This window comes from Brachypodium distachyon, chromosome 5, assembly GCF_000005505.3.
Source record: "Brachypodium distachyon strain Bd21 chromosome 5, Brachypodium_distachyon_v3.0, whole genome shotgun sequence".
NCBI classification, from domain to species: domain Eukaryota; kingdom Viridiplantae; phylum Streptophyta; class Magnoliopsida; order Poales; family Poaceae; genus Brachypodium; species Brachypodium distachyon.
The window spans coordinates 3,080,442-3,103,901 of NC_016135.3; the positions used below are offsets into that span (position 1 = coordinate 3,080,442).

The 23,460-nt window shown below is 42.1% G+C and overlaps 4 long non-coding RNA genes across 19 annotated transcripts; 3 read left to right on the forward strand and 1 right to left on the reverse strand.

The window, feature by feature from the left end:
- Window positions 1-382: 382 nt before the first annotated feature.
- On the reverse strand, window positions 383-1,059 carry LOC106865580. Its single transcript, XR_001404744.2, has 2 exons — window positions 1,009-1,059; window positions 383-846 (listed from the first exon to the last, which is right to left on the reverse strand). It is a non-coding gene; the product is annotated as an uncharacterized LOC106865580 (long non-coding RNA).
- A 1,728-nt stretch (window positions 1,060-2,787) lies between these two features.
- LOC100836612 lies at window positions 2,788-3,566 on the forward strand. Its single transcript, XR_138553.4, has 2 exons — window positions 2,788-2,912; window positions 3,012-3,566. It is a non-coding gene; the product is annotated as an uncharacterized LOC100836612 (long non-coding RNA).
- A 4,860-nt stretch (window positions 3,567-8,426) lies between these two features.
- On the forward strand, window positions 8,427-9,399 carry LOC112269351. Its single transcript, XR_002961170.1, has 2 exons — window positions 8,427-8,882; window positions 8,972-9,399. It is a non-coding gene; the product is annotated as an uncharacterized LOC112269351 (long non-coding RNA).
- Window positions 9,400-15,815: 6,416 nt separating this feature from the next.
- LOC100822504 lies at window positions 15,816-23,108 on the forward strand. Of its 16 annotated transcripts, none has more exons than XR_002961072.1 (12): window positions 15,816-15,830; window positions 15,924-16,261; window positions 16,348-16,475; window positions 16,899-16,997; window positions 17,179-18,243; window positions 18,340-18,439; window positions 18,560-18,631; window positions 19,588-19,654; window positions 20,124-21,013; window positions 21,421-21,604; window positions 21,685-21,766; window positions 22,730-23,108. It is a non-coding gene; the product is annotated as an uncharacterized LOC100822504 (long non-coding RNA). The 16 variants fall into 16 exon arrangements; XR_002961073.1 differs by having other exon boundaries at window positions 15,933-16,261; XR_002961087.1 differs by lacking the exon at window positions 15,816-15,830 and adding an exon at window positions 19,969-20,038 and having other exon boundaries at window positions 15,923-16,261.
- Window positions 23,109-23,460: the final 352 nt, after the last annotated feature.

The window sequence follows — 23,460 nt, forward strand, 5'->3', positions numbered from 1 at the left end:
TTGTCATGTGAAAACAGCTAAGGGTGAAATATAATTCATGTTGCACCAGTGAAATAAGAGGTTACTAGTATCAGTCAGCATGTTAGGTAATAGTTCAAATAATGCACTCGTATTTGTCTGTTAGTAGCAATTTAGATTCAAGTTGATGCATTTATATCCACGCAGTAGATATGTACTTGCGAACATTGAGAACACATGGTACTTGTTATAATTAATATTGTAAGATTTCATGGTACACACGATCGATCATGTGCATGCTTAACTGGCCTTCAAATTTGTGGCAATTTATTGTAGACAATGCTTTGTTACAATCTATATATTGATTTTGCGATTCAAGAACTTTTTACTATATAGTACATGACAAGCTAGTGATGTAGCTAGCTTAGAAGTAGAATTATTGGGGATTTTATTTATAAATATGTTAATTTCAGAAGTACAAGATATAAACTTGATCAAATAATCAACAGACAATTCCAAGATACATTATACATAGCAAAGCCCTAAGGACATACTGTATACATTAATCTTACACCCATACTTTTCTTCCAATGATCATAGTCTGAGTTAATTTCCCCCAGCATCTTGTGTGCTTTCCTCAGAATTCTCGGACGTCGCTCGGCAGGGATAGCTCCCTAGTGAGCACACATGATGTATTTCCTCGCCAGCAGGGGCACTCCGTCCGTCGATACTAGTACTAGACAGCTTGCGCACGTCCTTCCCTTGCTTGCTCTCGAGCATCCCATTCCCTTCAATAATCTTTGGAATACCATTGCATAAATTGATAAAAACCAGCGCCGTGATCACCAACACAATGCCTTTCATTTTGTTACCTCTTCTTGCAGCCCCCTAAAAAAGAAACATATACATATGTGGGTGAGTCATTGAGCATCACTTCGGCATGCAGCATATATAAAGGGTACAATCGTATGTCAGTATGGCAAGTGATTTTCCTAATACAAAATATGGGTATTATTGCATAATGCACATAAGGTAGTAAGTAGAATTCACCAAACAAGGAAAACGTTGAGTTGCAGCTAAAAGCTTGTCATTCACCTTCTCTCCGTAGCCAAAATGCGATATGAAGATGCGCTACTTATAGGAGATAAAGTAGTTCTGTTTCAATTGAATTATTCAACGTAGATTTCTAGCGTGAAAAATTGATTCTCCACCAATAAAAGATAGTAGTACTAGACAACTCGAAGTGGGTGAATTGTTTGCACCTGACATATGATGTTTTTAATTTATGTAAATTGGGAGACTTTATCCTGTTTCTAAACACTACGAATGCGCATCTACTAGTTTTTTCAAACATTTTCCTTTCAGGAGAATGAATTAATTTGGTATAAGGAGATAATATTTAATTTGTCTACTTTTCAATTGTCTTGTCAAAGTAAGAGCTAATCACATTTAGTGTGTAACCAATCTATATATAAGAAGTTTTATATAGTTTCTGCTAACGGAAATCAGAAGCATTATTAGCCCCTTCTTGTCTAAAATACTAATTAATAAAATGGTGGTACTCTCATATGCGAAGTGCAATATTGTTTGTTTAACAAAAAGAGTAGAGGTTCTCTACAAAACTAGTGGTAGAACAATATTTGAGAAAAAGAGATAATCATCTGAGTTTTTCTAACAGTGAACGGCATGTATAGCTGCCAAATAAATTATTATATATATGATTTATCTTTACGTCTAGCATTGAAAAGGAAAATAGTTGCTATATTTGGCATTCACCAGAAATAGTCATCTTTAGGCTCAATAACTAATGGCCATATTTTCCCTTCATGCAGTTTTTGAACCCAATGCAGTGCAAAAGATCAACCAGCAAGCTAGCTACCGGTACTAATAAAAATACCCAGCAAATCTAATACATTTTATCACAGCTATAGAGAGCCTAGACATTATTTCCCTAAAACGGACTTGAGGCATCAGCTGGGGATCGCGATGGCATTGTCAAGGTTCTCGATTGGTCTCTCTTAATTATAGTTTGGTGCCGGCAGCCTCAGTTTCTCCATCATCTTGCTTTCAGTTAACCTGTATTTCGAACATGTATGGTTAATTATCTAGAAAACAAAACAAGAAATTCAGACGATCGATGATCTAGATCTTTGCATAACTAGACATAATACAGTGGTATATATGTACTACCTTTATTTATCTAGATGAGATATAAAGTAATCTTGGCATACTTGCATGTAGAGTATTATTTATTTTCAAACATGTAGAGTATTATTTATTTTCAAACATGCTACTCCCTCCGACCCATATTACTTGTCACTGATTTAGTACAAATTTCTACTAAATCGGAGACAAGCAGTAATATGGGTTGTAGGGAGTAATTAATATTAGTGTCCATGTAAGTATCCATAATTTTATGTAGATAATTGAAAAAAAAAATCTCTGGTTTCCTTTCAAAATTACCATGGGTTAAATGAGATAATGGAGAACCCTAATCCACCATCTTTTTTAGACAAGACAGTTGAAAATTACACCCATTGAGATCGATGATGGAGAAAACTAACCACAAGTTGTGCTGTGTTTACTCCACATGGCTACATAGATTTCCCAAAGTACATTTCTAGTTTTTGTCATAAATAGGAAAAGAGGGTGCATTCATTTACCTTATTACAAATCCATGTCTCACCAGGAAAGTAATTTTCACCCACTGCCATTTTCCACACTATCTTCATCTAGTGGAGAATCCATTTTCCACAGTAAGTAGACAAGAAATCATATTATATCAATCTTAGAGACAAAACATCCACTTCTTATTTTTTTTCCAGCGAAGAGAAAAAACGTCCACTTCTAACCCCTATATATATGTAGCTTATCACATCACACTAATTTTGTTCTACCAAAGGCAGTTGGCGTACAAATCTTACTCTCCACTCGATCTACTTCCAACTATATATGTAAGTACCACTAGCTCCTTCGATTTTAAACAGGCTAATTAGTTCTCTTGCAGCTATGCTAAATATTAGTGTCTTGTATTCTGGTCTTCAATAAACCAGCTGCTGCTAGTCTCGCAATGAAGCTTGGCATGATCATGGTTGCTGGGCTGATTTTCATCAACTTGTGCACCTGCATGCCAAGGAATGTGGTGAAGCATGGATCAGAGGATAGAAGGACCGTACCACAGGAGGTAATGCGCAATCTGATGGCCGGCACGGACGGAAGGAATGGGCCTCCTAGCAACGATCACCAGTGCCCACTCGGCACCTACCCAAATTGTGAGATGTCCCAGAACACTCAACGAGCAGCACAAGATGTTGGAGGAAGTTAACTGAGCATAAGAATGATGAGCTGAATATATAATACCCATACATAGTTTTAATCTCCAAATGAGTTATTTGGCATGATTGAACAGAACAAGCTTTTGGATGCCAATTAATTAAGTTGTCAATGTTTCTGTAGTACGTCAACGTACGTACATGATGTATTTCACCTGCAGCTTGATGCCTATATGCATTAGTGGTGATAATGTTAATTATGGGTCTCTTGTTTTGTAATCAAGGTCTCCTTGTAATGGGTATATATCATAATTGATCGTTAGATGAACTGATGAATCAAATCCTTGGTTGCTCATCGATCGTCCAATACTCATGGCGGGGAAGGCCCTAAAGCGGTGAATTTGTTAACAATTAATGTTGCGAGCCAGCAGCGCCAGCTATGAGTTAATAATTGGGAGATGTACTGCAGCCGGTGCTTGTCAAACATAATATGTCACATTTTGAACTCAACAATAGACACATATTATCCTATAGTTGAGCACCAAGCCAAGGTTGATCTCCTCAAGAGCTCTTTTACATATGGTACCTCGGAACTAATATGGGCCACTACAAGTAGACAGCAACAGGAGTACTATCTCGAAAATGAGTGGATCAGTACCTCGATTCAGAGGGCAAAAATGTAATCATATATAACACCATATTTCTTTATTTTTTGTTAATATATATTTCAGTAATCTGTTGTCCTCAAGGTAGTGGCTCGGAGTCACAAACAAAAATAAAAACTTTCTGCCCACAACCGTTCGCCGTGGACATTTTGGTCTTGGAGATGCATGAACCCTAATTCTGATATCCACCCCCGGCGCGAGGGCACAACACAGGCACCCTGTCACCACTTCTCGCAGTGCCGAGCCGAAATTCTACCATCAATCGGCGAGCAGAGCTAGGGCTAGGACGGAGGAAGAGCAATCAGGCTGGATGGCGGTCGGAGAAAGCGCGGCGAAGGACGGCCTGAACATAGTGGCCGGAGGCATGTTGGCAGGCTGCCACCGACATGTATCGACATGCATGTGCATCACACAAGAGAGCGGCTCTGCGCTTCTCTTGGAGTACCAAGGTATTGTAAATTACCCTTCTAAACAGACGGCCTGATTAAATTGGCACTCCAACCCTTCTTGTGGAGTACAAGGTACTGTAAATAAATCTCTTCAAAAGAAGGGACGTGTCTGGTATTGCGGCAGATAATTCTCGTAATCTCGTTTGCCTCTCTAGATTTTGCCTATTTTATAATTTTACCAACAAACCTTTTTCTGGTCTTTTGTATTTTTATCAAAAAATTGTAAAATAAGTTCACAAGACAAAGTTCAGCAACCGCAATCTGAGTGGAATTGTAGATTTACGGCTTCTTACTCTTTTGTTGCAACTAGATGGTGAGGAAACCCAAAGAATAACCGTTGTAAGACCAAAAGGACAATTAAGTAACCATAGCATTAGCTATCTCTTGTCTGTAACAAACTTTGTTATTTCGGTTCTTGTAAATGGAAAAAGGGGAGTAGCTCCAATTCGAAAAAAAGTAACCATAGCATAAAAAGCACAATTAGATGAGATTGATGCAATCTGCATCCTCTTGAAAACCGAAAAGAAATTGCATCAGAATATAAGTAACCATAGCATAAAAAGAATAGCAGTCTCGATGAAAGGGAGCGGGAGAAATTGATGAGAAACCAGAGAAAAGAAGATACTACAGGACAGCAGGGAAACCCGTAAGGAGGACGGGACCTAGGGCGCGTTGCCGAGAACGAGAATAGATCAAACGGAGTTGTGCTGCCAGGTTCGCCAGAACGGCCCTACAACAGTTTTCCAGGGCGTCGACCCATCTATATTGGGCCGTCCAGAACGTGTAACTCATCCCAGCACCAAGCTCCGCTAGCACATAAGACCAAAAGAAACAGAAGCTATAAGCCCAGCCCATTTTAGAATTTTACGTGAGTACTAAGTGAGAGGGCCTCGTTCTTCGTTGCATTGTTCGTTGCAGGGTCTCGTTTTCACTCGAAAGAAGCTCAATAATTTTTCCATCACGAGAGCCTCCTGCCCTTGCACGTGTTCGTATCGTTGTTAGTATTTATCAGTACTCTCTCCGTTCCTAAATATTTGTCGTGGTTTTAGTGTAAATTTACAATAAAACCACGACAAGTATTTAGAAATAGGGAAGTACATAACAAATGTTTACCCGTCTTTTTATACAGTGGAGAGAGAAGGGTGCTCTTAATTACCACCGGCAACAACAATAGTAAAACCAAAACTAGGCATGTATTGGCTTAAAAAAACGAAACTATACATGTATTTAACATTTAAATACCATTGAAAATGAGTATTAAAAGAAGGTTTGACATGATAAAAACTTCAAAAACTAACATAGTAATACATATATGAGGACAGCTAGAATTGTAAAATGCATATACACACTGTAATTTTTTGGAAATTGAATTAGTGATATGGATATATTTGTGTCCGTCCAGAGACGTGCAACTCGAACCGGCAATCAGTCTCCAGAAATTGCTTTTTGCCATCACAATGCAAAAGGCACAGTGCCCCTAACTGCAAATTGCTACGGCTAGGTCTTGAAATGTAGACACACGATGGTAATCCATCAATCCATCACCTGTCAATCGATCCAGAGAATTCTTGCGACCACTTCATATTGTCGATCGATCATGCATATGATCTTGTCAGTGCTGGCGATCGATCTATACGTAGGAACAGAGAATGCTACTGTATGTCACTCCCCTATAAATATCACAACCTCTTCGAAAACAAGTACTCATTCGGCTATCTTCAAAAACCCTTGCATGTATTTTGAAGCTTTTTCATAGACTTCTTTTCCACACAACGTACTTGGAAAACCATATAGCTTGTGAAGAATGAAGGCAGTCGCAGTTCTAGTCTGCATCCTATTGGTGATTACATCCTCGGCTGCTTCTGCTGCTCCGGCGAGGAAGTTGGCCGGAGATGATGGACAGCAGACAGGCGAAACTCAGGCGATGGCGGTGGTGGTCGTTGACGGGAAGCGATCTGATGGTGGCCATGGTGACCATGACTGCAAAATAAGCAAATTCCCCTGCCTGCAGGGGTTGGAAATGGAAAACCCTTGATTCTAATCGTCGTGGTTGAATGCGCTGAAAAGTGTCCAATCGGAAAGTATGAAATATTTGCATCGTCGAAATATTTATATTTATATAAATAAGAGACTGATGCATGGAGTGTACTCCAGAAAAGATAATCTATTTTCGTTATTATAGGCTACACTGCTGCCGGTATAATCAGTATAATCGCAAAGCAGAAGTATAATTAGCGGTTTGTACATGCCAAGAAGATATGAATGATATCTATGCTTTGTATGTTATTTGTGCGTCCTCGGTAAATTAATGTACCCGAAGAAGATAATTAGTATTAAGCAAATTAGTTGTATATCTTTCATTGTTTGCACGTGACTCATTCAGACAATTGCCTTATGATGCGCACGCCTTCATGTTTTGCTATCAAAAAGAACAATATACAATATATACCTGCCTCCAAATCTGAACCCTCTTTTAAAATTTAAGCAAAACTTGATTCAAAACAAAATTTAAGAATAACCTTGTATTCGTTTGTGACAATAAGAATAAGAAGTAAATGTATGATTGCTCTATAAATTAGCTTAATTGGCTGAGGCAGAACACGCCACCCCAGTGGCGGTTCAAAACTTAGCCTTTGTGACAGTTCAAACTATCGCTGCTTACTCGCCACCGTTGGAGTATCCATACAATGGGGTTCCAGAACCATCATTGAAGGTTACACTCCAGTGGCGGTTCAATAACCGTCACTGGTATACACTCAAGTGGCGGTTCTCTGAGCCGCCTACTGGTGCCTACTTCTAGTAAAAAATATTTTATTTATTTATTTATATTTAATTTCTGTTCTAACCAGTCATCTATACAATACATCACTGATATATATATTAGCCATCTAGAAACTGTGTTACTGGAGGCATCCCCTTGAGTGGTGATTGCCCCTAGCTAGCCGTGTCACTGAATGCATGGAAGGACCGTTCTGTAGTACCGCTGGTACAAGCAGTTTTGTGTAGCTACATGAAAAATGGAACCAAACATAAATTTAGAAAAAAAAAACTTAGGAAACATAGTAATGTAATAGACACTCCCTTATAAATACTGTTACATGCATTATCACAAGTAAAAATCAAATTGATGGGGCTCAACAATATAAAGATAATAACCCATAAAAAAAAAGAAAAACCAAGATATACATAGATGTGATCCAATGAACACTTGCATGCACGGACCTCTTACACTACTACAAAACAGTGCATATGTGACGAGACATCAGTGACGGGCCTTTCAGTAACGGTATTTATAACCATCATCAGTAACGGGCACACCAAGCCCGTCACTAGTGACCAACGTCAGTAACGGTCGCGTCCTCGCCCGTCATTGATGAGGTGTCACTGATGGTTCAATGTGAAAGATGGCGAAATTCAGAAAAGCAAACATCAACGGCAGGCTCAATATCTAGGCCCGCCACTGATGAGCCCCGGACACTTTTGAAGATTGAATAAATCATAACTAATTCATAAAAAATCAGAAAAATGTGATTTTTTTTGCTAAAGTCTTATTTTTTATTGCTTAACATGATGGAACAATAATATCATATGTCAACATTTGAAAAATGACTTATGTAGTATAATTTTTTAGTTTCCCATAGTTGAGTTTATGGTTTAAACCAAATGACCAAAGTTTTGACCATTTTCATGTCCTAATTCATGATAATGTATCCATTTTTTGCACATAGTTGTATATTGCCATGCCAAACAGTGTTGCCAAAGAAATGTACAAATGTTTGATTGAAAAAAGTATTCTTGGTTATATCTAAATGCAAAAGGTGAGGTGTTTTGTGAAACAACTACAATTAATATGGTTCAAATAACACCTATCCAATTTTCACATAAAGTAGACCATATTCAAAAATTTATAGGCCAATTATAAGTTATAAGTATTTTATACTAAGCAAGAAAATACAAAAAAAATCATGTTAGGGCCATCAGTGGCGGGTCTTTCAGCTAGGCCCGCCACTGATGCCTTTTCTAGGACCGGCCAACCATCTAAGGCCCGACCCAATCCTTCGGCTATAAAACCCCTAGGCTAACCCTAATCCCCACCCCTTCCCTAACTCTCTCCCACTGCCGCCGCCACCCTCATTTCTCTCTCTCGAACTCCCTCTCCCACTGCTCTCTCTTCCCCGTCTCTCTTCTGCTCGTCCCCACCGCGAGCCCCGACGCCGGCGCCGGCCAATCGCCCCCTCCACATGAGCCCATCCCTCTCCCCCACGAACTCTCCTCTCCCCCAAACTCTCTCCTCCTTCCTTATCTCTCCCCTAAACTCTCTCCTCCTTATCTGCATCAACCGTCGGCGTCATGGACGATGAGGAGGAGCTGTGCGCCCGTCCTCCCTGCCTCGCCGGTGAAGGACGCCTCTGGATCTGGCCGCGGGCGACTCCGGCCGACCCCTGGAGCAGCGGTGGAGCGTGGCGCCTGGAGGAGCAGAAGTCAGCCCCTACGCATACCAGATCTGAGCAGATCGGAAGCCACCGGCCTTCTCCCTCGTAAGTTTCTCTCCCCATCTTCACTCTCGGTTTTCTTCCACTCCCTCTCTCGCCGCTCTCTATCCTTTCCCTCTTTCAATCTCATGCAGTTAAGGTGGTAGCCGCCGCCGTGGCCGGCGACGAGGTGGGCGCCGCCATGGGGAGCCAACTCCCCGCCCCACCCCGCATCGGAGGAAGATGGCGCGGCCTGGTGCGTGCGGCGGCTCCAAATCCACCGGGATCTAGCGGTTTCGGTGAATCCATGGGACGATGTTATTTTTATTTTTAATTGTGTTTCTCTGTTGTGAATGCATGGGATGTAATATTTGATTGCTAATTGTGTTCTGTTGAGACTGCATGCAATGTAATTTTTGATTGCTAATTGTGTTCTGTTGTGCCCGCATGCAAGGTAATTTTTGGTTGCTAATTGTGTTCAGCTGTGACTGCATATGCGACGATTTTTAGTTTCTGCTGTATGCAATTGGGAAAAAAAATCATGGCTAGCATAATTATATGCTAGCCGTGAGATTTTTTTTAATAACGCTAAAAATTCATCAGTGTCGGTTCCTAAGGAATGACCGCCATTGATGTGTTGCCTGCCCGTTACTGATAGCCATTTTCGATGAGCGTTTTTGTAATAGTGTTAACAGGCGAGGGGCGATGGACCAGAAATTCAGTAGAGCTATATGTCAGAGAACCACTGCAATTTGCGAAGAACGACATGATCCATGATCAGTTTGGTCGCCATCCAGGAGTAATTAATACATAGAGGACCTAGCATTCCTTAGTGCACATGCACTTCAGCTTCCAAGTAGAGCACTTGCCACCCGTGAATCCCTCCGTGACGCACACATCAGGGCAGTGTGAGTGCATCATGCATAGCATCTCGAACTTGGCGCTCTCCGTCTCGCACTCCCTCGCCGCAGCTGGCGCCACCTCTGAAACTCAACAAATCGCACAAATGTTCTTCAGCAAATATTCAGTAATAAATCTAAATCAAAAGAGCACGAATTTAACAATTGATATGTGTAGAGAAACAGTCCTGACCTGAAAAATTGATATGTGTACACTTTGTTTCTGAATAACGAACAATACATCAAAAGAGATTCCTATAATAATCAAGTAGTGTGAAGTTCCTATAATACCCTTGCCTAATACTACTTCTCGATGCCGCTATAAGGTTGTGTGCATCGTTTTGATGCAGAGCCGGGGGTTTCAACCTCTTTTTCGAAAAAAATGTAAAATGTACCAAGCTTCTTAACACGACAACTTGGCAATCAAGCGAGCGCATGCTGCACTGGTGCAGGACAATTTCAGCCCTAGCACACTGGAGATGGATCAGACGAAGCCGGGATTGCTGATTGAATCCTTGGAATTCCAGTTGCTTGGTTGCCGTCTGGGAGGTCTGGACTCCGCCGATTTAAGATGTTGTTACGAGCTAGCGATTGCATCTGGGCTTCTTGCCGATTGAGATTTCCCATGAACTACAGAAGCGCTCAGTTTTCCGGGTGAAACCCCAAAGTTCTCGGACTGGGCGGCGGCGATACTTTGCCTCTTGGAGGCGCCGTCTGGGGATCGCTAGATCTGTAGATGAGTGGGTCATGATTGGTTGGTGGTTGATGTGCGTGCACGGAGAGGTGGATCTGCTTCGCGCGGTTGATGTCAGGCCTGGCAAGATCTATGCTTTGTTGATCCTTGTCGAAAGGATGGGTCGGTGGGAGACTGTGGCGACTGCACATGCGGTGGGCGCTGAATACTTGCTGGACCGACTGTGCCATCTATGGTGAAACCTCGGTTTGGATGTTGGATGGTGATGTGCTCTTACAGCATATGGTCCGATAATGACCACTGCATTCATCAAGCTTGTAGGTATAACGTGGTGGTTTTAGCTTTATTTATTCATTTTTTGTTTGAATAATTTAATAAAAAAAGGTGCGTGGATCATTTTTTAGCTTGGATCATTTTGATGTAAAGGAAAAGGTTACAACCTTCTTTTTTTTTTTTAGAAACACCTGTAACTTTATTAAATTTCATAGCCGTCACTTAAAAAAAAAAACAGAAACACACGATGGAGATTCCTTTGGACCGAGCAAACTGACGAAAGGCAGGCCTACGACCTGTGCTAGCCGGGCTGTAGCACGGGTCTAGGCCAAATAAAGAATGCAAGGTATTAGTTTTTAGCCCATATTTGTTTTGAGAAGGCCTAACCCGTCCAACCAGGCCTATCATAGCACCCTTAGCTCGTACAGCCCACACGATAAAAGCATTTTCAGCCGGACCCTAAACAGGATCCTATTCACTTTTTAGGGATGGAGCAAAAAAGACCTCTTCAACAGGTCCTACCAGTCCAGGGAGCTAGATTACCCCTCCACCCCCGTTCCCAGGGACCCTTGGGGTCCCTGTTCCAGCCACGTCACCTTCTCTCGATGCCCACCCCATCGGGTCTTCCTCCTTCCCGCGCCCACCTCGCCGGCGGTGAATCCTGCCACCACCTCCCCCTCACCGGCGGCGAATCCGGCCGCGCTCCTCTCGCCTAGCGCCGCCGCGCCTCAGGCTGCCGCTGCCCCGCCTGCAACTGCGCCAACCACCGCCGCCCCGCACATTTCTGCCGTGCCCCGAGCACCTCCGCGCTGCCTGCCTCTCCTCTTGCGCCCTTCCTCCGCCGCCCATCTCTCCTCCGCGGCCGCCGCCCACCTCTCCCCTGCGCCTCGTCGTCGGCCGCCTCGGTTCTTCCTCGCGGCCGCCCCACCATGGAGGTCCCCATGAGGCTCCTCCTTGTTCGTCGTTGTGGTCAGATCTGCGCCACCGTCCCCCCCACAACGGTCCTCTCCCTCTGTGCGCTTCCCCGTTGGTCGTCGTGGCCACCAGCCTGCCATGGCGTCGGTCGATCTGGCTTGCCCCCGTGCCCCTCCTCAGTTGTTGGGGAAGGAGATGAGAGGATAAAATTGACCCACTGACAAGTGCGTCCCATGTGTCGGTCTATAAGAGAAAATAAATACGGACTGAGATAGTAGGGCTACTGTTGAAGAGCAAAATGAAATAGGGGCTAAAATTTTTAGGAGGAAACCCCTAAAAAGGATTTAGGGGCCCTGTTTTAGGGGCTATTGCCGAAGATGCTCTAAGGCAGCCCAGGAGCCCAGCCATGCGTGCGAGTCGCCCCTGGAGCCCAGCAACTCGGTGCCTCGCTTGCTCGGTGTCTCCGTCTGATCGATATCCAACTCCTGTCTCCCGCGACTCATCGACCGCCGACACCCTGGTGGGGATAACAAACAAATCGGAAGCCGCCCCTGCCTACAAGCCCTAAAAAATGGGTTTTTTATTTCTGTGCCCCTCATCCCTTAGCTGTACTCAGGAATACCCAGGCCTCATAACGGTGCTTGCTTCTAGACTTGTTCGCTTTCTGCTTTCTCGCAAATGCCCTCATGGAGCACCTGCTAACGGTCAAGCCCCTTTGACCGTTTGCTTCCGATGGGTGGGCCGCGGGGAGTGCTGACAGGTGGGGTCGGAGCCGCGTTTCTGGCGTGTGGGGCTGCGAAGAGACAGTGAAAGCGGGCAGGTCTTAACGGGTTTGGTTACCTTACATGCGGGCCATGTCCGTGCGTCCTGACAGGTGGGGCGGTCATCGTTAATGACAGGTGGGCCGAGGAAAGGCGGATCGCTGGGGCCGTGCTAGAGGATGACAGGTGGGACGAGGCTTCAGATGACAGGCGGGGCCAGTGTCATCTTTCCTTACATGTGGAGCCTACTTGCTCTCCTTTACTCTCACCCAAATCCCGACCAGAACCCTAAATCGGCGGAGGACGGCGGCGACGCGGCGACTAGTAGGTGTGTAGAAACGAACGGGAGGCGGCGATGGCGAGCACTAACCCACCTCCATACCACAATGTCGATAGCTGCCGCCGATTCGAGGAGGAGATATTTTGCCGCGGGGAGCCTAATATCCAGCCCGTTGTGGCCGAGATAGTGATTTCCCGCACCTCCGGAATGGAAGAGAAGGCAGCGAGGCTGCGAGGTAAAGCCATCATTGCTACCATCCATACAGGATCAGCGCTCAATCCGCTGGCCACTTCGGCTGAAGAGGTCATGGCAGCTCTGAAGCAGCGCTGCAACTTCAAAAGGGGAGTGCGCATCACGGTATGTCCTGTGCCTGGCAACTTTCTGATTCGCTTTGATTCGAGTGATGATTGCACGGTGGCGGTGATGCAATCGATGCGCATCAGGTGCCCTGCCGGCGACATCTCGTTTCGCCCCTGGACCTCCATCTTCTGTGGAGAGGAATCAAAACTGCCTTTTAGCGGTGTTCTTAGCTTGGATGGACTGATGGAGGATGCGCAAGAGCTGGAATTTGTGAAGAATTTGATTAATCAGCTAGGAGGCGAGTTCGTGGCAATTCTGCATAGGACTGACCCGCGCTGTGTGAAACTCAGGGCATGGATGCGTGATCCTTGTGCCATCCCGAAGCGGTTGCTGATGAGAGTGCTTGCTTCGGCCACACAACCTGCTCCTCAATATGCTAATGAGCTCATTGTTGATTCAATTGCAGCGGGGGCAGAACCATAAACCAGACGTGCTGTGTCATTCGGGGTCATCGTTCACGTCCATGAAGTGGTCGATAAGTTTCATCTTCTTACTGATGGTTCGAACCATAACAACAGGGACTACTTTGATTCTTCTTCAGATGATGAAATTTATCTAGACTATGGTGGTTCTGGAATACCGCGAGGAGATCTCACTCGCCTCCATGAGTTCCCTTGTTTTGCTGACGCTGTAGATGGCTCAAGTCCTCCAAAAGGAGGGGTTAATCCATGTTGATGTTGTGTTCTGTTTAATCCATGTTGATTTTGATGTATGTTGTCTATGTATTAGTTTGTTGTTCGAAGACTACCTATTTGTACTGATCAAGAGCAGGTTGTTGCTCTTTATCTGAACCTGGGCATGTACTGTTATCGGCACTTATCAGTTCCTATGAATTTCTTTCGCAATTTAACTTCCTCCAAATTGATTTCTGACTGCACAAATGAATAGCGAATGAAAAGTTATGCAAGATTACCAAATTTCAATATGTTTTGAGAAGGTTGATTTTTGTTGACCAGGGAATTTATAGCGACATTTAGCAGTCCCAGCCCACCCAAATGGACAATTTTGGAGAAACCTTAGAAAGTGAACTTGCTCTGAATTGATTTCAGACTGCACAAATGGAATCCGAATGGAAATTTATGCAAGATGACCAAATTTCAACTTGTTTTGTAAAGGTTGACTTTAGTTGACCAAGAAAAATAGCCACATTTGGTTGTCCCAGCACACCAAAATGGCTGCAGTTCGAAGAACCCCAAGATTCGACCTTCTCCAAATTACTTTCTGATTGCACCAATAGAAAGTACATCAAAATTTAAGAACACTGGTGAAATTTCAAACCCATTTGAGAAAGTTGACTTCGCGTTGACCAGGATTTAAATCCACTCAAATCCATTCAATCTGCAAAAGTAAAGAGTTTTTTTGAACTTTTCTTCGAGGAGTGAAGTACTAACAATGTTTGTATACTTCCAATAGTTGTTCCACAACTTCAAATCATGTATGTCGTATCATTTTGGCCCAAACACAACAAATTTAATTGAATTTGAAATTCAAAAAAATATGAAAACACGCCAAATTGAAAATGCTTTTGCATACATGCGATACATACCAAATGTGCTTAGTGTGCCAAATTTTACAAGATTTGGACAAAGTTTTAAATCCAAATGTCAAAATGAGTTCATTTCTCCAACTTCTCCCTATGTGGTGCAATGTACATGAAGTACATTGTGAAATTTAGATAATGCTCTGATATTTTTTATGTGATGAAATATCACTAAACATTGACACTTGCAGAAATTATAATTTTCGGACAACTATTTCATATCATTAACATTTTTATACTTCTGAGTTAAGTAATGAAGTAACGAAGGTATAGAACATTTAATTTTCATTTCTGAAATGGTTTACTAATTTTTGAAAATCAAATTCACTAAAATTTGCTTGTTTTTCACATTTTTGATGTCAAACGTTGAAAGGGCAATTCGATTCCTAATGACTTTTGGTGTTAATGACAACATAATATGTGGACTAACCGTATGCTAAGTGTTTTTAGAAATTATATAGAATCAAGCAAAGCGGTTCGTTGCCCTCAATCCCACCGGTGAAGATTAGCTAAAACCTATTTTTGAACCAAAGGGTTCTGCCAGTTTTCTGTCCAGGGCGGCAGTACCGGTCTTTCTAGGCCGGTAGTACCGGTCGCGGTAGTACCGCCCGGTACCGCACCAGTGCTATGAGGCAGGAAAACGCTACTAATATATAGTGGCACTGGTACGGTACCGGTCCTGCACTACCGCTCCCGGTAGTACCGCTCTGTGCAGAAATTGCACATAACGGGCAGAAATCGGGGATCCCTATAAAAGAGGGTCTTCGTCCCCAACGGTTCTAAGCTCCATTCCTGCAAGCATTCTTCACCTCGAGAGCTTCAAATCTCGAGATCTCTGTCCTTAGTGCTTCCCCCTAGCTAATACTTTGAGGAAGGATTGAAAAGAGGTCGACGTAGGGTTTCACCAAATCAAAAGTTGATTCCCCTCATTTTTCTTGGTGGATTTTGTTACTCTTGGGATTTTGGGATCTCTAGTCGGAAGGTGTCTCTTCAAACACTCCAATCTTGTGAGGAGGTGCTTGAGGATTTGGGAAAGAGTTTTCAATTTAGTTGTGGATTTGTGCCTTTCTCCTTATTTGTAAATGTTCGGCGTTCGCCTTCAAGGAAGCTATCAGTGGAAGTCATCTCGTCTTTGTTGTGTTGTGAGAGCTCATCCCACCTTTGTGGTGTGGTGAGTTGGAGAATAGAATGAACCTTTGTGACGTGTTTAGTTTTGTGGTAGAGCACTCCTCCAGAGACGTACACCGATCCCAATAGGTGGAATTCCGGTGAAATTTTCGTCTTCCCGTATGGTATCATTCTTGCCCCTTACTTACTTGTTGTATTTTTTTGTCAATCTTTTGCTTCAGCTATTGCACTTCGTACTAAGGTTGCATTATCTTTAGTGAATTTAGTAAACTCTGGGACGAATGGTTCGTATCTTTCGAGAAAAAAAGAAGAAGTTAAATTCGTTAGTCGCCTGTTCACCCCCCTCTGGCCTCTTCGTGCGGGGATTCGGCAGTGGGCGTCGGCGTGGGGCATCACATCTTCCGGCCGGTGTGATTGGCGGGTGTCCTTGGCGGCGTGGTCCGCATCTGGCCTCGGCAGCGGCAGATCTGTGGGTTGCGGCGGTGTCGGGCAACGCGGCAGGTGGTGGCTGCGTGCGGCGCTGCGGATGGCATCGGCAAGTAAGCCTGGCGAACGGCGGGTGGCTGTGTCCGTGGAACTGCTGGTTTTGCGGCAGGTGGGGTTAGCCCTGAAGGTCCAGCTCTTTACCTTCTTCCCTGCTGTGTTTCCCGTGTGCTAATCAAGGTCTTTAATCTATTTTAGTAGCCACCTTGTATTGGTACCGAATCTGGTCAACTTAAATTGCATGGGCGTCCTGCTGCGGCCACAACGCTAGCACATGGCCGCGAAATCTAGCGCCTTGCAATTTATCTTCTCAGGTTGCCGTTCAGGTACTGACTACATGTTAATTTCGTTGAAACTTCTTCCACTGTTTCCTGATTCTCATGAAGATACCAATATTCAATTCAATATCAAATGTTAGACTTGAAGCTTCTAATCCTGAAACACGGCTGATTCTTTCGATCAATTACTATGTACTCCCTCCGATCCTAAATTGTTGTCGAAATATTACATGTATCTAGACATTTTTTTAAGAATAGATACATCCTTATTTAGGCAAATTTGAGTCAAGAATAGTACCTATATAAGCCTGTCAATTTCTTTATTCAGGATTAGAATCCTATGGATTAACTGAATTCTGAATTCAGATGTACATGTCTTCATCTGCACTATTGTCCACAGACTGCATGGGCACTAAAGAACAGAATTATTCGTTAGGTTCAGCACAAGTTTTATTGATTCAATTATTTCAGGATTAGAAGCTTCAAGTCTAAAATTGTCCAGTTGAGGAGGAGCTAGCTCCTGTGTGTTTAATTTTTTTGGAAATACCAGCCGGATGGTGCCTTTTTGAGGTATTTGCGTTGATACTAGTTGTCCAAATCTTTGCCTTTTGTAATTGCAACTATATGTCTCTTTAACTGTCTTATCTTGTGTGTATGAAAGAAACCTTGTCAGATTACATCACTCATTACTTTATTAGCATGTTAGTTAAGTTCCGAATGATATTAACTGAAGTATTTGTTTCTTTTATAGACCCCACATGTCAACCGTGATTACTGCATCATATCTCCTTGCCTGAAGAACCCCGAAAAAACTGATGAATATTTTGGTACTATACCATGTTCCCTGCAGTTTTTCCATAATGTATTTTGAGTGAGACCAAGATTTCTAAGCTTTATTTGCTTGGTGCAGTTTAGTATGAGGAGAGACTTGAGGATGCAATTAGTGAATTGAAATCTGGCGCTATGAAAGATATTGTGCCTTGCCGCTCTTGAATATTTTGTATCGTATCCTAGCTCTTGGATATGTGTTCTTGATGCTACCAAAATCATGTCTAAATTACTTTCTCGAAGACAGGGTAACGTTTGGACCTTTTATTTCTCTGATCCTCTCAATCTCTCTAAAGAACACACGATTTCATCCCAGTTCATTGGTAAAATGATCCCAATTCCCGTATAAGAATTTGATTTTGACTCTGGATTATTTCACTCTTGCATAATTGTTTGGCACAATGTAGCAATCAGTGCAAAGTAGACAATGGCATGATTTGGGATGTGTTTCTTTTTTTTTTACTGTAATTTCGGCTGTGTTTCCATTGCCCTCATAGGTAAAACTAATCTATGACAATACGAAATTGGCTTAGCAGAACATGTTCAGGAGGGAAGGGTTATTACTTTGGAGTTTGATTATTTCCACTTGGTGAATGCTTATGTCCCAAATTCTGGCCGTGGTTTGGTAGACTATTAAGAATTATCTTTCCTCTTATTATTTCTGTTGCTTCATTTTTACTATCTGTATCTATTTTTTTTTTACTATGCCCAACCTCCCCGGTACCCGACAAGGTACCTCCGGCTCGGTCGCCACCTTGCTGTGCCTGTACTTGCCGCCTGCCCCGCCGAATGCTTCCTGGATGAATCGATGGACTTTTGTTTTCTGTATGCTCGTATTTTTCCTTGTTTGTGATTAAAATTTGTTGATGCTATCACAACTGGCGTAGTTGATTGCATCAACCATGAGAAATATCATGTTGGATCAAGTTGGCTTGCACCTGTTCGATGGAATGCTCGTGAGAGTGTTTTTTTTCTGGGTATACTGCAGGTTTGTTCTTTACATCCTTCTCTGCAAGCTTGAAACTCTGACCAATGTTACAAGATTTTATTTTCTACAGAAGTATTTTATTGAAACACTGATCAGGTTGATCCAGCATTGGGCGTGGGCAGCACATTGGATTCGTTGGTAAGCGTCCTCTTAGACCGAGAACGTGCTCGGCCACCTCGTCCCCTTCACCAACAAGGTCCAGCTCTGTTCCTCTGTTTTTTATTTTTGTTATGTTCTGCCAGCATGTACTTTTAGGGCACTTGTTAACTGAGGAGAGTACCATTGCAGCTGATTTGCATGAATTATGTGTATGCAGGATTGTTCTCAGCACCATGTTGCCAAGGAAGGTGATGGATGGGTGGAAAATCGATACTCAACATCCTTGAAGGTACAGTTTTGAGCAAACTTCATTGCATTTTATTTTGGTGTCAATTTTTTAGATGGAAGCGCATGCAGAAAGTCACCGCGGGCTTATCACATTTAATTACTAGGAACTGAGCATTAGTGGTTTAAAACAAATGGACTATGTGCAGGGGCGGAGGCAGGAAAATGATATAGGGAGGGCCAGAATAAAAGGATGATTTATTAGGGAGGGCCAAAGCATAAGAATATGAAGCTCACATGATGAAATTGCAAAGAATATACAATGACTTAAGTAGAAATTCGAAATCATAGTCCTATGAGGGTTATGACACTAATTCTTCAGTTCAAATGCCTCTAGGTGACCCCCCTCTGTGCTATTTGATATATGCTGTGTGTTATGAAAACAAAAATTACATGCATCCATCTGAACTCTGGTTCTGAAGCTCGTCTATTGGTTTTTTTTTTTGCGGATAAAACTAGTCTATTGTTGTTGGGCCACTACTTGAAACAGTCCTTGGTCTGCCTGCCGTAGAGGCCTTATGGAAGAACAGAACTGTTGTGTTTTGCCTTCAAAATTGAGTTTCAGATTATACACTACTTTGTTCTTTGGTCTGACAAATAGATCAGAAGAAGAACTATCTAAAATGCCATCTTGAACCAGCTACACCAACTACTTTTTACCTTTGGAACTGGATGTCGATGGCTAGTCCTCACTTTTATTTAATTTTCCCTTGCTATATACCTAAGCATAGCGGCCCTGTTAATCTCCTATTGACATACTAGTGTCCCGCTTACATCTTGCTCACCAAAAATAGGTTCATACCTGGCCCCCTATATCATTTGATTGCAATCCCAGGATATGCTACAACATACTTTATTTGGCATATAGTAAAGTGAATTAATGCTCATTACTAATTTGAAATAATCTATTCCGTAGCATAAATTCATCTTATCTCAGTTCTGTACCCTTGCTTTCACCAGACACTACTGAACAGAGCAATCCTACAGCAGTCTTAAGGTCCAAGTGTTCTTTTATGTATTTTCAGAGGTATGCTGCTGAAAAATATATAGTATTAGGCACTTCACTGATTCTTCAAGTGAATATGATCAAGTTTAACTCAAACATTTACAGTCCTGCAAGTCAATAATTCATATATCAACCATCACCTCATTGTTAGGCTAGCCAGATCAGCTAAATCATTGTAACTTCTCAACTCTAGCATATGCTTCAGCACTAGTTCAATTCAGAACAAAACACTCGTGCATACATTAGCAGGTAGTGCTTTTATAGTTAATTTATTTTTGTTTCTGCAAAGGTTTTTATATAGCTTACCTAAACTTATCTAGGATGGTTTGACATAGCTTACTGTAGGACATGTTCCATGCCATAAACTTGACATCTACAAGCTTATTTTTGACAACAAATGAACCGGTATTTTAAGTCACTCTACTAAATTCCATATATGGCATTAATCTTTCATTTTTGCAAATTCTCATTGAAAGTTTGTGTACTGCAGTCAAAGGAGAATCAGCATAGAGCCGAAGATCTCTGCTACCTCATCTTCCATGATTTGAACAAAATCAGGCCTTTGCCCAATTCTCTGTAGAGTTCAGGCCCATGATAACCCACATGTGGCAAACTTGTTTTGAAGCTCTGGTTGTGCATCCTCTCCCTAGAAACTAAGTTAGCACATGTTTGTATAGCCGATTATTTATTTTTTTAGTCTCCTCGTACATGTAATGCATATTGCTTATGAATGTGTCCTTTGCATTGGCAGTTGTGCAACAAAACATATCCTCAACATGTTTGCAGCGCTTGAATGATTCATGGCTTGTTAGCTTTTGTAATTCACGCATGGAACAAATGACTTGCATATTGTGCATTATTTCCTCCCAAATTCATATTTTTCCTAATTCATGATTCGGGCGTGAGATCAATTTCCGCTCAAACAACGTCCGACTTGATCTAGTGTAATTACCGCATGCAACATAATTTCAGCACAATGAGGGTTACAGGTAAAACTCCCGATAAAGTAAAAAAAAAATCTGTATACAAGGGAGCCAGGTTCCAGCTACGTTATATTTTGATGACTCTCAGGGTGCATCGGAAGGTGGTCTTTGGTTACATCTTGAAGCTCATTCTGCGGCCAGTGATGCTACAGTGCTGCCCAATGCTCGTGAGACTGCAGTCTCTTTCTCCCCGCCTCTTCGGCAGGTTCCACCACGGGCATCAAATAACCCTAGAAAGAGGAAGGAGACAATAGCAGATTTGGGGGTGGTTAATGATGATGATGATTTTGTTCAAGGTCCTCCAAAACCACCGGCGAGTTCCTCCAAGCCTCCCAAAACTCCTGTTCAGAAGGTTAAGAAGTCCAAATCCTCAGTTGCTGGTCCCAAACCTTCCGAGGTAATTTTATGATGCAGTTTTTTTGTTGAACTATACTGCTTACATTTCTTTCAGGTTCATATATTCTATATTTTATTAGGTTCATGTATTCTAGTTTACTGGTCTTATTACATTGTCAAAGAAATAGCTTTGTTCTGTTGTTGTGTATAATTTTATTTGCTAACTTGGCCTCAATAATTTCCGATGATTTCTGTTGAAATATGCCGTGTTTGCTTGTTCGATGTTCAGATTTTATTTATAATGCCATATTGTTTTCTTTGTTTTATGTTACTTTACATGTACTTAGAGCAAGTTGTCTCATTCTGCTTTTGTAACATAAGTTCCTTGATCTTCTGTTTTTCTAAGGTCGTCCAAATTCCTTCTAATAGGAACTCTTACAAAACCTTAATAGAATGTGATGTTTGCAGGAAATGGAAATTAGAGAGCTGGATTTAAAGGCGAAGGTTGACGAGTTAGCAAGGAGCAACATGCTACTCAACATAAAGCATCAGCAACTACTTCTGAAGCTACTAGAAATGCTCTGCTAGAAGCTGAATCATTTGATTAATTAATCTCAAGTCAAAAGACTTGGAAGAGAAGAAGGGAGAGTTGGTATGATATTTCATAGTATCTTTTGTGGATCTAGAACACATATTCTGTCGTTGGTGACTATTTCCCCTTACACATAACAGAAATTATTGGAAGACAAAGTGCAAAGCTTGGAGAAAGTATGGTCATTGGTTGAAGAAGAATCTTTGAAAAATCCGAACCCTGGTACATTTCGTCATGCATATCAACCTTTTTATTCACTAATGGTATTTTCTTCATCTTTAGTTGCAGAAGTATAGGCAGCATAGGTTGATGAAGCTGTTAGGTTGCAGTATTTTATAACCTAACTGTCCCTTGTAATACGTGGCTACTTAAAAGTCAAAATGGCTCAACTGCCTAAACCAAGTAAGTGTTACTTAGGCTAGTGCGTTCTGAGGAAAGAATAAACAACACACCTAAAGCTACACATATACCAAGTTGAGGGCAACACACCTAATTATATTGCTGTGTTTCATCAAGGCAAAGTGTTCACTTTTTTTTTGACAGCAAAACACTCCTTTATTGATGAGTTGGGTATTGTATTTTTTTGCTGGTCTAGATTTTTTTTGCTGTGGATTGTACTTTATGAGGTGGTCAACGGCTACCTGTATACAAGGTTCATGGATCTGAACCCACGATACCTGAAGGATCGTGTTACACAATGGGCCAGTACCTTCTTCAGTGGCGGTGATTGGTTGTCCATTTGTGAAAACTAAATGGTTGAGAGAGTTTATCACTTCTAAACTATACATTTGATAACACCTTGGTATTTAGACAAAAAAACTGAACAAAGTCTAATCAACTTTATTTGGTAACACTTGTAGCTCCTAGCAGGATGTAGTGACAATGATAACTAGTTTGGTGGTTCTCTTGACTTCTTGAAGAGCTAATTAATCAATGTAGTAGTTTATATCTTTAAACAGCTAGTGTGAAATATGAAGTCATTAGTATAATTACACGTATTGTGAACATTCAGCAGTTTGCTTCAGTTAAAACATTGAATTCCTCGATTTGTCTTCAGCACATACAAGTTTTGTATACTGAATGCATGCTCACTGAATGTACACGCACATTTTTTTTTGCCATGGTACATGATCAACTGCCCTTTCGAAATTGTTTAAATTTACTTACCTTGATTTCTCCTTTTAGCCTCACAAGGTGTGCACTACGTACTCAAGGTTCAAAGCCAGGCAAAATTTTGCAAGAACCCAGTTCAGCTTCAGCAGCGACCCATGCGCCGCGGGAAGGCACACCTCAGCAGCCACCAAGGGGATTGTTAGACTTCAAGCTTGCCGGCAGGGTGTTCACGAGTGTGATGTGCATCTTCTTCCGTAGCACTCTGCATAGCTAGTCTCAAGATGCATATACCTCTTTGTTTTGTTTTGCTTTCTGAACTTCGTGAAGTACTCACAAGCCCACCATATTTTACCTTCTGTAATTCATTCACGTTTTCTTTTATACAGTAGGACAAACTTCCACGATATAAGATATATTTGATGTGATTTTAAGAATCTAGCTGTAATGTGTACAATCAGGTTGTATAATATTAATTATGTCGGGCAATAATTTACCAAGTTCGCCAGCCAGCTCGATTTTGTGCGCAGCAACGGCGGATCGTGGGACTTAGTCATGCGGCAACTGCATCTAACATAAATTTACGTCGCACAAATGAAATCTTATAGTTAGGCCTGCGTGGTGAGAATAGTATTCTGAAGCTGCACCTAACATAAAATTACGTTACATGCAAACGTAAAAAAAAACAAAATTCCAACCGTCAGAAACTGCATGGGACGTAAACTTATGTCGCATGCAAACAAACTAAAGCTCACCGCGCGGGGGGCGCGCTCGGTGCTAACTATAGTCTGAAACACCCAATGTAA